General features: G+C 36.1%; 1 protein-coding gene across 1 annotated transcript in view; it reads left to right on the forward strand.

The window, feature by feature from the left end:
• The window catches only part of CFTR (CF transmembrane conductance regulator), a 166,584-nt gene that overhangs the window by 5,117 nt on the left and 143,310 nt on the right, over nucleotides 1-18,157 (forward strand). The gene's annotated exons all lie outside the window — the stretch shown is intronic.

The following is an 18,157-nucleotide window of genomic DNA, read 5'->3' on the forward strand; positions in this document are numbered from 1 at the left end:
TGAGGCCAGGAGTTTGAGATGAGCCTGGGCAACATAATGAGATCCCATCTCTACAAAAAAATTATAAAAAGTAGCTGGGCATGGGAGCACATGCCTGTAGTTCCAGCTACTGAGGAGGCTGAGGCAGGAGCAGGAGGATTGATTCACTTAAGCGTAGGAGTTGGGGGCTGCAGTGAGCTATGATCATGCCACTGTACTTCAACCTAAGTGACAGAACAAGACCTTGTCTTAAAAAACAAACAAAAAAAAATCTAAAAATATGCCAAGTGCATTATCACAGAGCAAAACATTACTATTTCAGTTGCTTCTCTTCCGCTCCCAAGAATCAATTTACCATGTAGTTGTTTCAGTGTGCAATTAGCATTACAAAGTAGCTTTACTGTAGAGTTTTGTATCAGCAAAGAGCCTTTAGCAAAAAGACTGTAAAAATTCAATTTAGTATTAGGTTGCTTGCTGTAGAGATTACATTCCTACAGAGCTTTGAAAGATCTTTTTTTCACAGCTGTATTCAAGTTGTAAGGCTTGTCAAGTTTGCTATTTTCCGTGCAGCTCTCGTAACTTATTACTATCTTTTGATATCAATGACTATATCAACTTGTAAACTCCTGTATGTCAGGGCCTCCTCTAACTTGTTTGGGACAATATTTAGACCATTTCAAGACTCCTGCATGGAATGGTTTAATAAAGATCTTTTTGTGGTGATGACGATTCCATGGTGATCACCCCTAGAGACCTATGTTGGTAGACTGATGATACTCAACAGTCCTGCAATGATGGCATCATTCTGATTTTTAAAAAGGGTCAAAGCAAGGAGGCCTATGGGCAGAGATTTTTAATATTTAGAGCAATTATTGCATCAAATTTTCCTTATGTCCCTTGTGGTGTTTCCTTTGTGGAAGAGCTTGCTTGCTCATTCCTTGCTCATTGGGTAAGAAAATGATTTGAAGATTTCTGCTAGGTCCTTAGGATTGTTAGTCCTAAAGCTATTCTCTGATATAGTCAGAAAATTCACCCCTGGGTTGCTTCAAGGAGCTTGGTCAGAGCAGTACTTCCTTCGTGGATCATGATTCTGGGCAGCTTGGAGGATGTCTTCATTCATTTATTTACCACCTTCTGTATTCCACGTAAGGCGTTAAGAAGGTAAAGGTGGACAACAAATAAAATGCTGCTGCCTTCATGGAAAGAATTCTCTGAAACCCAGGTTCTCAAAGTATTAATAGAAGCACTCGAAGGGGCACTTAATCCAGTCTAAGGCTGGTCAAGGAAGGCTTGCTGGAGGAGGTATCTTTTGCATTCACACCTAAAGGAGTTAGAAATTATCTGGACAAAGAGAGTAGGGATGGGTAAAGAAAAACTTAAAACACAGAAGCAACAGATTGTGTGGAGGACTGGCAGGAAGAGTAGGTATGGCACTGTCAAAGAATTCAGAGATGTTCTCTGTGACTAGAACATACAATGCATGACAGTGATTTGTGGGAGATGGGTCTGGAAATGCTAGCAAGGGCCAGATCACAAGAGGCTTTGTAAGCTTAGTTTGGGGTATATCATACTAGATATGAAAAGTAGGGATGACATGACCATTTTAGAGACTTGCAGTTTTGTGAAAGAAATGAACTGAAGGAGTGGCAGTAGGGAAAGAGAGACAGAAATGGATTTGAAAGATATGTAGGAGGTAGAATCAACAGGTTTGGTAATTGATTAAAGGTGGAAGGTGAAGGAGCGAGAAGAATCAAGGTTACCATCTAGATCTGCTGATTTGGTTAACAGGGTGGATGGTGGTGCTGCTACTGAGTAAGGAAATTCAATTGCAGAGTAAAGCCTGGGGTAGGGATAGAGCTCTATGCAGACTCTCTGCTTCTCTTTAAAATGATAGAGGAAATTATGCATATGGCTCAAGGCCAGGTAATATGATTATTTGAGAATATATTAAAGTGATTTAGAGCTTAGTCTTAGGTAAGAGATATTAAGATGTCTAAGATGACAATACTTCACATTGTTCCAGTAAAGACCGGGGTGGCATCTATAGAACCATTTAAAATACCCACTTGTTATTGTGGTCAGTGTGACAGAGTATACTACAAATAAGCAGCTATATTCTAGGGATAGCATTGGTTAAATTCAACTTAGAAATTCTACTCAGAATCCTCCTATAAATCCATGTCTCCAATCTGCCAACTGATGTCTGAACCTCTCCCCTTCTGCCTAGCCCCAATAACTTCACTCCTTTAAACAATGGTTTTCACATGATGGGACACAACACATCTGAGAGATCATAGAAATTCAAGGAGGTCCAAAGATCTGCTCAGGGCTTCAGATATTGTCTTCAGCAATAGAATAAATAAAAGCAAACCTCCTATTGTGGAATTTTTGTATGGGTTTAAAAAAAGGTTCTCATTACTTTTGAAAAGGTTATGTATCATTGTTTTATGATAAAACTTCTAGGCTTCTTCAACACACAAAGCTCTCTTTCTTAGCACTGCCTACAGAGGTGCAACTACCTCCTACCTGACTTTACACTTATCCCCAGATGCCTAGAGAAGACTAAGAACAGCAAAAAGGGACCATAGAATGTCATCTTTTACCAACCATACAAATAGGTGAAAATTAAAGCATAATAGCAGAATCCTAGAGGTGTTGACAGCTGTGTTTAGAGGAGACTGAAAGGCCAGGCCTTGGAGTCCAGCATTGGTTATGGACACAACAAGAAAATGAAGCCTATGTTGGCCAGGATTAGCAACCACAGTTCTAGAGGAAGCAGAGTGAAGGAACTATATAGGAAGCTCTCTTTGCACATTCTATTTATTTTAAACATCTATATGAACTCTGAAAAATAAAACATCAAGAACAAGACAAAAGCCCATTCTACTAAGTGTATCACAAGAATGGAAAAACAAGCACCACATCTACTCATCATCAAATTGGTATTAACTCATCAACACTTAAGTGCACATATAGTAGTAACATTTATCGGGTGTCAGGCAGGTGGGGGTGGGGAGGAGATGGGTATATTCACACTTAATGGTTGTGGTGTGCACCGTGTGGGGGATGGACACTCCTGTAGCTCTGACTCTGGTGGGGCAAAGGCAATATATGTAACCTAAACATTTGTACCCCTGTGATATCCTGGAAAAAGAAAAAAGAACAACACAAAAGAACTACTTTTTCTTTTCTTTCTTTTTCTTTTGAGACAAAGTCTTGCCCTGCCACCCAGGCTAGAATGCAGTGGTGTCATCATGTCATCATAGCACACTGCAACCTCAAACTCCTGGGGTGAAGCTATCCTCCTGCCTCTGCCTCCCAGAGTGCTAGGATTACAGGTGTGAGCTGCTGCACCCAGTCAAAAGAATTGCTTTTTCAATCAAAATCCATTGCTATCCTTTTTTCCATAAAGGACCAGATAATAAAAATTTTCAACTTTATGGGCCACATGGTTTCTGCCATTGTCATGGGAAAGCAGCCATAGGCAATATGCAAACAAATGGGCATGGCTTTGATCTAATAAAACTTTATTTATGGCTACTAAAATTTGAATTTCATACAACTTTCACATGTTATAAAGTATTCTTCTTTGTTTAAATTCTACTGCAATAAGTTTCAAAATGATAGTTTTTAGGATTTCTTAGTTTAAAATAAAGATCTAGAAAAAAAATTTAAGGGTTATATATGCTTAACATCATTTTATTTTGTAATTGAATAATTTTAAAAGGAAATGAAAGATTTAGACATGCAAAATGTACTTTTCAGAAGAAGAAGAAAATGGTTTAACAGATAATTTTGCAGAATTATTTTTGACTTATAGTGATCTGTTGACCATTTCTTTTTTACCTCTTTTTTTGCATATGCATCTTTTGGTTTGTCCTTCAAGGTTGAGGCTCTATTTTATCTGTCTTTTGGTATCGAGCATCTGTCAGAGTCCCTGGCCAGGGACCTTAAAATATACTTGTTGAATTGAATAAAACTTGACTAATTCAGTTTATGGCCAGGCTTCTGGAATTTAATTTTTTTGTGGAAATGTAAAAATTTACTTATAAATATGGCTTTAAAAATACCTGTTAGGCTTTTATATGTCTTCTTTGGACAAATGTCTATTCAGGTCCTTTGCCTGTTTTTTAATTGGGTTATTTGAGTTTTTTGCTATTGAGTTCCTTATATATTTTAGATATTAAGCCCTTATCAGATATATGCCAGACACAGATAGGAAAATACTGCATGATCTCACATATACAGGGAATGAAAAAAAAGTCAAATATATCCAAATAGAGAGTAGAATGGTGGTTACCAGCAGTGGAGGGTTGGGACACAAGGGGAGATGTATGTCAAAGGGTACAAAGGTGCAGTTATGTAGGATGAATAAGTCTAGAGATCTAATGTACTGCATGAGAACTATATTAATAATATTGAATTATATAATGGAAGTTTGTCAAGAGAATAGAGTTTAGGTGTTCTAAACTCTATATTCCATTTGTGTGTATATGATATACATGCACAAAAGGTAACTATGTGAGGTAATGGATTTGTAATTAAATGAAGTAATCATTTCACTATTTATATATATATATCAAAACATCATGTTGTATACCTTAAAACACACAGGAAAAAATATGGAGTTTAAAAAAATTCCCATTTAGTATTATGAAGATAAAATGTCTAATTTTAAAATAAAAAAATTGTTTACCAAAGCCATGTGTCCTAAAGTATAACATAAACTAGGAATATTTGTTTCTTTTGCTTTTATGTGTAGTTCATGTGGCTTTCTAGGAAAATTACAGCTCAAGTTAGCATCCTATTATTTCTCTTCAGAAGATCAATAATAGCTAACTTTGTTGTAGATAAGCTTTCCCCCTGAAATAATTGTCTTCAAATCTCATGTGAGTTTGCAGTTTAATTTTAAACCAAATTATTATAATCATCATTACCAAAATTTCTTCCTAAATGTATGTACCACAATTTACTGGTTTTTTTTTAATGGTCCCTCAATTAATTCATTTTGGTCTTGGACCTCTGAATATATTTTTTCAATAAAATGATAAGGAAGCTGATCAAATACTTGTTAACAAAAGAACTTCTACCTTTCAGCTCAAAGCAGATTTTGCATTAAAAAATTCAAACTTTGCTTTTTTTCTGCCCCTTTTCACCTGATACCTAATAGGTTTACTCTCTTCTATCCATAAAAATCAATATATGGCTTGTATATATGCACTGTGAACAAAAGTGCACAAAACAAATAAATCCTCCATGCATTAATTTGCTTATAGAGCCAGCTTGGACCAACATCAGTAATATGGTTAGACATTAGGAATTTATATAAATTAGTTAATTTAGTGCATAAAATATATAACTACAATGAGATTCAAATTTATATTCTCTGTATTAACAGTTTCTAAAACTGATGAAATTAAAGTTCAGAGGTAATATCAGAGCTAAGTTTTTATGCAATGAGATTTTATTAGCCAGAAAGACAACCATTATAAAATGAACTCACTAATGTAAAAGTAATAACTTTGAAATACAAGTATGGTTTTATTCATTCACTCATTTTGTGCATACATACATACCTGCATGCATTTATTCAACATAAATATTGATACCATGATACTTATACATGCATGCTGCATATAAGAAATATATGGTTTAGAAAGGTTAAGAGTTTATACAAGGTCACCCAGCTACTATAATTACTGTGAACTCAGGATATGAACTTTTTTCTGGTCTAAATTCAGAGCTCTATTAACCAGGACACTGTATAACTCACAAACCTAGAATGAGATTGGTAAATTATATAATTTTACTTAATTTTGTGTATAGATTTTCTTCGTTTCCTTGTCTCTGAAATTTTTTTAGTTTTATTTATTTATTTATTTTTTGGCTGGGGGTTGGAGGGGATAAGTCACTTTGTTGAGCGGAACTGGGGACAGGGAACAAAAAAAGGACACAGAACCATGAGATCTGACGTCTTCGGCCCCGCCGGGACTTCCCAGCCTTTGCAGACGCAGAACTGAAATGTATTGGTTTTTAGTGCAAACATTATAGTATGATAAATAACACTATTTAAATAAATGATCAGATTTAGTTCTTCCTAGAAGGGCCAGAGGCATGCTCTCTTGTTGTTGCTTTGTATGGGTCTGTCTGACAAGCTACTTCATGGATATGGGAAGGTTTTGTTTCAGAATAATGAGGTCTTTAAAACTCACGACATATAGTTAAAGAGTGAAAGATGTGACCAGCCAAAACCATGCCAGTCGCCAAACATTTTTACACAGAAATAGCTAAGTTGCAAGAAACTTGACTCAGACTGTACTTCTTGTCCTGATTTGTTCCATCCGGGTACTCACCATCACCTTTCATTTTTTTTAATTTTCCAAATCCAGCTTCCTATCATTTCTCATTCCTTCAAACCTATTGAGCCAGCCTTTCTGTTGAATTTTTGCATCTGTTTTACTAATCTTACCAACTTTGCCCCATTGGCTGCGTTTCAGGTTCAATCGTTTAAATGTTCTCTCACCACCACCCAGCCCTTTTGGAATCCTGCTGTGATTACTGGTCCCTACTTCTTCATCATTCACACCATATGTTTCTCCATATTTACTCTTGTTTTATTTCTCAGGGCTGAAGAGGCAGAGCCACTCAGTTCAATTAGATGCTTGACACTTTGTATAGACAAATCTTGGATTTTCCTAGTGCAGTTCTTTTCAGGACTTTTTAAAAAACAATGCTTTTATAAATTTTCAAATGAAATATTCCATGGAACTACAGTATATACAAATAGAAATGACAATAAAAGACAATAACACTTATATAAATACAAAGATATAGTTAACCCGTGCTCCAAAATAAAGGCTAAAATGATTAAAATGATAACATTTACGGGCCCCTTTTTTGGTCCTACATGCTTGTATTTTTCACAATGTTATGTTTCTGAAATTGAGAGGCTTTTTATACTTGATGTCAAAAGACACTTGTTAGCCATCAGACCCAGGAGAAAATTCTAACATGGGAACTTATATATTCCTGTGACCTCAGTTGAATGGTTTGCATTGGTTGCACCCCACAGTTGATTTTAAACTTAAATTTAGTTTGTTGCTTGAAATTTCTGGAAGATTACTCTGTGATCTAGTTTTGAAAAAACAGGTAATATTTAGTATGAAGTTTGTTTGGCATACCAGGTGGTATAATTAAAGTAGAAGTTTCCCAAGCTCAGCACTTCACTATGCCTTGAAATTATACTGCCTGTCCTACAGGTGAAGGTATTATGAGTGCAGCTTGTCACTGTAACCCTATTCATAGCTATGAAAGGCTAAGAATGATTCAAAAGAATATTTTTGACCAGAATGTGAAGAAGTCTTAGACTATAATACTTTACGATACTGGAGAAGAAAGTGATAGGTGATTGCATGAATTAAGTATATAAGATTGTTAATTTCTAAAAATTGTGTATAGTTAATGCAGTGTTTCTTTTTGGAAAGGCTATTGTTAAATTGATGGTGAGTCTTATAATCAATGTTAGAGCAAGTAAGCATGATAAAGTATTATAAAACCATGATAATATCAAATGTGACTTGTTATCATTCCTGGATGTTGTACAACTCTCTCTTACACTATGACGAGACCTTGTGCAAATGGGTATGCCAAAGATATGATGAGCTGTTAACTGGGCTTGGCCCACGTGTGCTGTAGTGATATGCTCACTTATGCTTGGCTCACGTGTGCTGCAGTAACATGCTCACTTATGCTTGGCCCATGTGAGCTGTAGTGACATGCTCACTTATGCAGTGCAGAGATCACCAATAACAGATCATAATAGGTTTAAATATGTGCAAAGAGATGTCAGTGGAAGCTTTCCTACATAGTGGATGCTAAAAATGTTAGCCTGGCCACCCAGGATAATGTTTGGATGAATCTAGCATGTTAAAATTGGCATGCAACACATTTGAGAATGTGTGATTTTTTAATTCCTATTTTTAAAATAATAAAATATATTTAAAAATTGAAATTGACATTTGAAATTGAATTTAAATTCAATTTGAAATTGACATTTCAAATCAAAAGTTGGTGGATTCTATCTCCAGGAACACTAGGTGTTTGGGCTCAGAGTGTGAAAATATCTGACGTAGTTTTTTCCCCAATATTGGTTGTTCCTGACCTTCCGTTGAGTCTCATTTCACCCATTTGCACCCTTAGAAAATAATCTCACATTCTGCTTCATCTCTATCCTTATTGTCAACTCTCAGGCAGCAATATATGGTGGAGGAAGCATGTACTTTGGAATCAGACAGATTCCAATCAGACAGACTTGGCTAGAATCCTCACTCTGTGACTTATTAACAATGTGATCTTAGACAATTTACTTAATCCCTCTGAACCTCAGTTATTCTCATCAGTACAATGAGTTATCTTCATCTTAACATGGCACAGCAAGTAATATTCAACAGCATATGTAACATTCATTGAATGCTTTCTTTGTGTATTAGGGTTCTCCAGAGAAACAGAACCAATAGTAAATAAAGAAATAAAAATGTGTGAATATGTATGTATCTATATTTATTTATATATGATTTATTAGAAGGAATTGGCTCACATGAGTATGAAGGCGGAAAGTCTGAAATTTTCAGGGTGGGCTGTTAGGTTGGGGACCCAGGAGAGCGAGTATTCCAGTTTGAGTCTGAAGGCAGTCTGCTGGAGAATTTTCTCTTGCTTGGGAAGACTGATCTTTTTGTTCTATTCAGGCCTTCATTCAATAGGATGAAGCCCATCTTTATCAGGTAGGGCAATCTGCTTTACCCAAGGTTTCACTGATTTAAATGCTAATCTCATCCAAAAACACACTCCCAATTGACACCTAAAATTAAACAGCACCCTCTGTAAGCACTTACTATGCATTAAATAAGGGCAGATAATGCCAGACACAGAGTATCTCTTTAATACATGGTAAACACTATTATCAGCAACAGAAGCAGTATTATAGTTAAAACTTTATCTTTCTGTCTAGGTTCCAAGAAAGTACCTCTCTTCTCTAAATTTAACCTTCCCTCCTGTGAATTAGACTCACTGCCTTCTCTGAATTATGGAGATCACACTCCTACAAATGCCTGTGTTCAATTCCACGTCTGTAGCCTTTGCTTTGACATTTACTTTCACCCCTAACTTTTAAACTTGTAGTCATGTGTCAGCAATGGGGATGTGTTCTGAAAAATATGTCCTTAAGCAATTTTGTTGTTATGAACATATTGAAGTGTACATACATAAACCTAGATGTGGTATAGCCTACTACATGCCTAGGCTATATGGCATATCCTTTTGCTCCTAGGCTACATGCTCCTGTATAGCATGTTACTGTACTGAATATTGCAGGCAATTGTAACACAATGATAAATATTTGTGATCTGAACATATCTAAACATATAAAAGGTACAGGGAAAATATGGTATAATAATATCATGAGACCACCTGCATATATGTGGTCTGCCATTAACCAAAGCATCATTATGACTGTATCTTAAATAGACTATCACCTGTGTGCATTGTCCTAACATGGAATTTCTCTTTGCTTAGGGCTAGTATATATTAGTTTGCTAGGGCTTCCATAACAAACTACCACAAACTGGGTAGCTTAAACAACAGAAATTTATTGTCTTACAGTTTTGGAGACTAGAAGCCTGAGATCAAGGTGCTGGCAGGGTTGGGTTCTTCTGAGAGTTGTAAGGAAGAATCTGCTCCATGCCCTTCCCTTAGCTCCTGGTGGTTGGCTGGCAATCCTTGGCATTCTTTGACTTGCAGAGACATTACCCTGATCTCTGCCTTCATCTTCACATGACATTCTCCCTGTGAGTCTTTCTCTGTGCCCATATTTTCCCTTTTTATAAGGGTACCAGTCATATTGAGTAGGATACACTCTAATGACTTCACTTTAACCTAATTACTTCTGCAAAAATGTTAGCTCCAAATAAGGTCGCATTCTGAGGTACTGAAGATTAGGACTCAAACATATCTTTTTTGGGGTTGACACAATTCAATCTATAACAATCGATAGTCTTTAGGAGCAGAATGAGATATGGATATAATTTGAAACTGTAAAGTATAATACATTAGGGGGTTACAGTAACTTATGAAACGTTTTAATAGCTATGTATATGTCATCTATAATGGCCCATAAATAACATGGAGGCAATGCCGAGAATGTCAAATGACATGATACAGGAACTATCTTGGAGGGTCAAAATAAAAGGGACCTTTTGCTCTTGAAAGGACTGAAGAATGACTTTCCATTTAGGAAATTTTGGTACATCTCTGCTAAGAATAGGATAAAGGCCAAACATTAGTAAGAATGTTTTGGTAATAGAGAATGTTGCATATGAAAACATTTTATTGAGGAAAGTTAAATAATCAGGGCTGGAAGTTTTAAGATTATAGGCTTTAAATTAAGACTCAGAAAAAAGGAAGAAATGTTATTAAGAGTGGTCCCTGAACAAGTACAGACTCCTTCACATTTTCTTGCATTTACTATAGACTTAAAATGTTATGACCTTATTTTTTTTTTTTTTTGCTTTTAATATAATATATTTGACCAGGAGTAATGGCTAAGCAACACCTATTTGCAATTACTGTCCTCACATGGGCTATTAACATATATTATGCTTGTGTAATTAATTAATTAACACATGAATCTGTTGACTTTATATTCTTTTCCAAGCACTGAACAAGACAATGGAAATAGAAAGATAAATATTACACCTACATTGTCCTCAAGAAGTTAGTCTTATGAGGGAAATAAATTAGGAAACATATTGTTATGTGGTAACTCTAATTCAACAATTAAAAAATGAAATGTCAAGTATGTGCCATGCTTTATGGTAAGTGTAGGAGATAAAGCAATAAAAAAAAAAATCCATAAGGTGTTTCCCTTTAAAGACCTTACGGTCTAATGTGCTTGGGGATATAGAGGATTGGCAGACAAGTATATAGACAATTTTTGGTAAAGTCTCAGGTGGAGGAAGTACAGGATAGAATGGAGCACATGGGAGGGAAAATGAACCTAGATAGGCTCACACATACACAATTTTTATGAAACTATTTCAATGCATTTGGAGTTTCTGGGAAATAGAGGTCAATGCATTTTAAGGAAGTTATTAATTTTTCTTCATTGTGACCTGGCTAAACCAAATAATGCCATGCCTGGTGATGATAATAGTAGAATCCTTTTAAAAATTAAAAGCTACTTTATTATGAATGGTTTCATCCAGTGGGAGCTCCTGCAGAGTTCAAAAGGAAGAGAATCTGGCTTAAGGTTTCCTTTTAAGTTCATTTTCCTGAAGCATGGATGGAAGCAAGAAATCATAACATTTGAAGTAAAAAAATTTTTTTAATGCCTATAAAAATGATTTTCATTAAACTGTCATGATTTGTATTATTTTTGCTTTTAAGATGTGATTGTAAAGGTGAGCATTTTGAACTCTTAAATTGATTATTAGGATTGGAATGACTCAATCACCCCTTATTGTGTGCTTTGCTGTTGGAGAAAAACAGCAATTTAAGGTTTTTTGAAGATCTTTACTTACCTATATGTTGCTTATAGGGAAAAAAAAAGATGTAAACGTTAAGTGAAGGGGATTCAAAGCAAGGCTCTTGCAGTAGAGTCTTGTTTCCTTGGTTAACCTTGAACAAATTGCTGTCTCCATTCCTTGTTTGTCTTGCTCCTTTTTTAATGGGATTCCTGTGGGGATAGGTGAGGGTTAATGTTCTGCTGATCTCCTGCGGGCACCTCCTGGGATCTTTACTATTGGTGTCCCTCCTGGTGATAACAAGGCATCAAGAAAATGAAAATAGCATTAGCATTGCTCCTCAAACTCAGGAACAGGATGAAACTTAAGTCCTGCATCATATAGTGTATCTACATACACATTCTTTCTCCAAAAGAGGAAGAATAAATAAGATGATAAATTTACCTTTTAATTGGCAATACTTGGCAATTTGTTTTCTAGAAGATAAGTAGTGACATTGGAAGATAAAAAGGGTTAAAATTCCACCAATAACCAAATTCCATATTTAGTTTGAAGATTGGAAATCAGCTGTAGCTGGAAAGTCTCAATCCAATGCCATGATGCTCTTTGAATCCTTCTGAGAAAGAATCATGTGGAACAGTAGTATAACAGTGTAACAGCAGAGAGCATAAAGAAGTTAGGGTGATAAAGAGATTGGGACAAATGAGAAAAATTCCAGAACTGACTGATCATTCCTTTAGTTAGATGATTCCAAGCATAATCCTAGAGACCAATTTAATCACAACCAAATTTTAAAAATCGTCACCTTTGTCTTCCTGATGCAGCATCCGTTTCAGTGTTATCCTTGGAGTGTTAGTTCTTAATCACTTTCATCTTAAAATACTTCTGAGGTTGCTTCCAGCCTCCATTGTACCACTCCAGTTATTAAGCAAAGTAAACAAACAAATATAAATTCTCAAACAAAATATGTCAGGTGGAATTATACTATATATTTTTTTCTTTTCTAATTATGGGAAAAGTCAATTCAAGGCAGTAACTTGCAAGCAAGTGTCAGGAAGGATTTAATAAATAATGAGGGGTCATGAAATTATTTGGATGTTGAAGGTAATGAAAAAGTCTAGCATGTCCTTTGCCTGTAGCAGCTCATGCCAAAAGATCCCTGACCCCATAGCCCAGAGCTTCTCGGAGGATCTGTCCCTAAAAGAGGAGAGTCATCTCTACCTTGTAAAAAACACTTTAGCAGAGAACAGTTAAGTACCTTTGATTCCAGATTTTGAGTTAATTCCAGAATGACACCCATGGTTCAGATAGAACATGACTATTTCTCTGCCAAAGGACAGAGAAACCCATTACAGAGTGTTTACTTTGAGTCCCAGTGATGGTGTCTGAACAAGTGAGATGAACAAAGAGCCTTAATAAGGGATTTGGAGTTCTAGAAAAATGAAGGAAATGCCAAATAAATGGAATAATTATAAAACAAATATCAGCAAAGTTAAATCAATATGTCGTGTGGGAGATATCCTTATGTCACTCATATGAAGTATATTTTGTTCCTACATTAGACAGAAGAAAGATGGAACTCGTTTTCTTTCTTTTCCTCTCAACTATCAATGGGCGAGCTTGAAACTTACTTCTCTGCTTCTGTTCTCTAGAATGTGATTGTCTAATACCACAACCCGTGATGAGGTTCTGACAGCTATACAGTTTCTCTGTGTGAGCTTTTGTGAGCTTTTAAAAATGCCAGCCAGTAATCCAGTGGCATTTCTACCGTAAAATTTTAAGGCCAATCCATTTCCCTGCTTCCTTATTTTCTTGGTTTCAAATATATTTTTTATTGCCAATGGAAATAAAAATCAGAAATTAGAGAGCAATGGTATCACTTGTCTTTCTTGGTTAGTAAAGAGCTTCTACAAGTGACTCATACAGGATGCAAAAATTTTATAGGGTAATCATCCTGTCTTTCTAGCCAGTCGTTCCAGCTACAATCAGTTTTGTGGCCCTCGTTAGTGGCATTGTGCCCAGGTAGAATAAAAATCGAACCAAAATCATGGAAAGACACTCTGAAGCTGCTTCTCCAAAGTAGATAAGTCGATGGGCACTGAGTATAAATCACAATACTTTGTTTCTTATGTTATCTTTCAAAATAGATGTTTTTGGTGGGGTTTTTTTTTGTTATTGTTTTTTGTTTTTGTTTTTTGTAGCATTGCTTATTATTGCCTCTCAAATGCTGAGTCTCTGAAATCCAAGTCACAATCCAAGTGAATTTGGTATAGCCATTAGAAGAGGCCTTTCAATGCCAGTAGTACACATTATTTGGTTTCTTTACAGTACCATCACTATTACCACTTTTTTTCCTGATTTCATAGTAGTTCTAGAAGTTAAGTTTCTTGCTTCTGGGGGACAGGAAATAAACAATTCATACAACTCTTTTGCCTATCACCAATCTTAGATCTTCTCATGAGATATGCACATAGTTTTAAATTACTTGCAGCAGCCGCCCAGGCATTAACATCTTTGAAAGGACTTAGAATGTCAAAGTCACTATAATGAGACTTTTTATTTCACCAGTTCTAGGAGTGAAAAATCAAATGCTTAGTAAAACTTTCTGAAATCAACACTGACAGCTGATTTCTGTTATGATGTTGTTCTTAAAAATGGCTTTATTAAGATATAGTTCACATTCCAATTTATCCATTTAATGTATACAATTCAACGATTTTTTAGTATATTCATAGAGTTGGGTAACTATCACCATAATCAATTTTAGAACCCTTTCATCATTCCAAAAAGAAACTCCATATAGCAGTCATTCCTTGTTCCATCTTCCTCCCTCATCCTAGACGAACTACTAATCTACTTTCTGTCTTTACAGATTTGCTTATTCTGGAAATTTTATATAAATAGAGCAATGTGCTGTTTTCTGATTGGCTTCTTTGACTTAGCATAATGTTTTCAAGACGTATCTCTGTTGTAGCATGTATCAGTGCATCATTCTTTTGTTGAATAATATTCCATATATATTTTTAAAAAGAGATTGAGGAGATTAATTTCATGAAAATGCCTTTTGGTTTCATTTTGAGAGTGAAATTCTGCTCATTTTAAAATTCGGTGTCATATTTTAATAATTTCAAATCAAAACCACAATGAGGTATCACTTAACTCCAGTGAGAATGGCCTTTATCAAAATGTCTCCAAACAATAGATGCTGGTGTGGATGCGGAGAGAGGGGAACACTCCTACACTGCTGGTGGGACTGCAAACTAGTTCAACCTCTGTGGAAAGCAATATGGAGATACCTTAAAGTGATACAAGTGAATCTACCATTTGATCCAGCAATCCCATTGCTGGGCATCTACCCAAAAGATCCAATGACACTCTACAAAAAAGACACCTGCACTCGAATGTTTATAGCAGCACAATTCATAATTGCAAGGCTGTGGAAACAGCCCAAGTGCCCATCAATCGAAGAGTGGATTAATAAAATGTGGTATATGTATACCATGGAGTACTATTCAGCTCTAAGAAACAACGATGATATAGCACATCTTATATTTTCCTGGTTAGAGCTGGAACCCATACTACTAAGTGAAGTATCCCAAGAATGGAAAAACAAGCACCACATATACTCACCAGCAAACTGGTATTAACTGAGTAGCACCTAAGTGGACACATAGGTACTACAGTAATAGGGTATTGGGCAGGTGGGAGGGGGGAGTGGGGCGGGTATATACATACATAACGAGTGAGATGTGCACCATCTGGGGGATGGTCATGCTGGAGACTCAGACTTGTAGGGGAAGGGGGGAAAAGGGCATTTATTGAAACCTTAAAATCTGTACCTCCATAATATGCTGAAATAAAAAAAAATTTCAAACATATTGAAAATGTAAAGTTTATTAATAAGTGGAGCACTTTTCCCTTTTTACTAAATCTTCTATAGGTCTCTTTCTTTCCATCCAAGGTGCCTTAACCCTTATTCTAAGCCATTCAAACATCTGGAAGTTAGAAATCTATTGTGGTTGACTCTTTCCAGCTGAGCTGATTGTTAAATTTTCAGGAAATTTATGAGCTGGATGTTAAACATAGCCATTATTAAAAATTAAATTATTTACAGTTGTGATGAAATAAATTATAATGAAAAAAGGTAATAAGAACTCAAAAGTTATCACTTCTTATTTTACATTTTAATATTATTTATACTATAATATTAAGGTTATTTGTGTTTATTATATCTGAAAGATGGATATACTATAATATGCAATTGTGTATCTTTTCCCAACTCTGTGTTCAATGACTTCATATTTGGTAACTTGAAAATGGTCATGATGGCTGGGCACGGTGGCTTACTCCTGTAATCCTAGCACTCTGGGAGGCTGGGAGGTGGGAGGATCGCTCAAGGTCAGGAGTTCAAAACCAGCCTGAGCAAGAGCAAGACCCCATCTCTACTAAAAATAGAAAGAAATTAATTGGCCAACTAAAAATATATAGAAAAAATTAGCCAGGCATGGTGGCACATGCCTGTAGTCCCAGCTACTAGGGAGGCTGAGGCAGGAGGATTGCTTGAGCCCAGGAGTTTGAGGTTTCTGTGAGCTAGGCTGACGCCACGGCACTCTAGTCCAGGCAACAGAGTGAGACGGTCTCAAAAAAAAAAGAAAAGAAAAGAAAACCAGAAGATAGTCATGGTGAGAGTACTTACACCACAGAAATTGACAAACGTCATAAATCAGGTTTTGTTTTTGTTTTCTGGAGAGGGGATTATTAAATATTTGCCTGCACACCACACCAACACCTGCAGTCTGCTGTCTTTTGTTCTCCCTGCTTTCAGGCTCTCCTCCTAGCTATCTGTCTAGCAGAACCTACCATGCCTAATTAGCTTAAATAGGGAAATCTGAACATGGCAGAGGAAAGAATGAAGTCAGAATAATGTGGAAAAATGTAGGCTTTGCTATTTAGTAATTCAGATAAGTTTAGCATATTTGAGCTTCCATTTCTTAAATGGAAAGCTGCCCTATTCTTAAAACAGGACAATGGTAATTTTTTGTTTTACTTACTTAACAAGATGTTCAAATTAAAATCATACATACTCGTGTTTGTGAAAGCTCTTTGGAAAATACTAAATATACACAATTTTTTTTAGAGATAGGGATGTTGCTATGTTGCCCAGGCTGGACTCAAACTCCTGGGCTCAAGCAATCCTCCTGCCTTAGCCTCCTGAATAGCTGACACTACAGGTGTGTGCCACCACATCCGACCACTTTATTGGTTTACCTTTTCACTTGCTTTACCTTTTTACTTCTTGGGTTAAGTTTGCAAAGGCTCATAACCTAAATTATATCCTAAATTGCTGTCCCGGATTTCTCACCGTCAAACCGCCACCTATATTTCCAACTTTACCTTCTAGTCTTTATGACAGAGACTAGAATAGTGTGTGCCAGGTGGGTGTGCCATCACTTTCTCAGATGATGCCCACTGCAGACACTGCATGATCACATCACTTTTTTTCCTGCTGAGTTCAGACTGGACTCAACTATTTTCATTATTGTTCTCTGGGGAAAAGTGCCAAAGGATCAGACTGGCAGTGAAGACTAAACTAATTATCATCTTTTGTTAAAGAGGCTCCTGTTAAAATGCAAATATTGTAAGTTAATGGGAAAATGTGACATATTAAACCATAGTCACTCATTAATATCTTAGTAAGAAATGATTGAAGTTACTTAGCCTTAGATCTGGGCCCTAATTCAGTTACATCTTAATGAAGGCCAAGCCGTAGAGACATCAGGAAGATAGAACAGGGGCCTACTGAAGAAGCTGAAGACCAAGGAAGTAGAAAGAAGAATCTGGACCTTTAGGGTGGGAGCCCTGAGGAGGAGCCTGACTGCCATCTGCAAAGCTTTGCCCTGGAACAGTCAAAATGTTTGCCTTTGGCATAGCACTTCTTTTATTCAGAATGGCTCTGCTAGAATATTTTTCCAATTGTTAGTTTATCTTGCCTCTCAGATATTGCCAAAATACTCTTTTTTGAGTGTTGGTGGTTTGATTCATTACCAAAGAAAGTCTCAATGACACCAAATTTTAGAATTCTCTGTAGAAAAGAAAGATGCTAAGGGAAAAAGCATGGGTTTGGGAATCACTAAATCCGACTTCAATTCCTTTCTTCAATAAACACAAGAAATTTTACATGACAACGGCCTCATTCTCTCAAATTTCATTTAGAAATTTCAGTTTGTACGTGATTTATGTATTTATTTCACAATTCTTCTCCCGCTACCTCTTCCTCCTCCTTGTTTTTAGGTTTTCTTATTTTTATGAAGATTATTCTGCCTTATCCATGATAGTTAGAAATATTATATTTGAAAATAACTGGGGTATCCTGCCTAGTGATTTCCCATGCCAGCATCACTAATTTCCATTATAGATTATTGTTTATTGATGCCTAGAGGGCAGATGAGTGTAGCTGCTGTGGAGGGAGGAGACAAAACTTAAAGTTATGATCCCCACCATCAAGCAATGACTCAGACATGATAATTAAGTCAAATTCATATAAACTACTCACTAACCCTCTAGCCATATATTTGTTTCCTTCAACAAAGAGTTTATTGCTAAGTACTCTGTGCTATGAAAACAAAATTGTGTAAGGCTGTTGGTTAAGTGTCTGCATTCTT

Source organism: Microcebus murinus, chromosome 9 (assembly GCF_040939455.1).
Source record: "Microcebus murinus isolate Inina chromosome 9, M.murinus_Inina_mat1.0, whole genome shotgun sequence".
NCBI classification, from domain to species: domain Eukaryota; kingdom Metazoa; phylum Chordata; class Mammalia; order Primates; family Cheirogaleidae; genus Microcebus; species Microcebus murinus.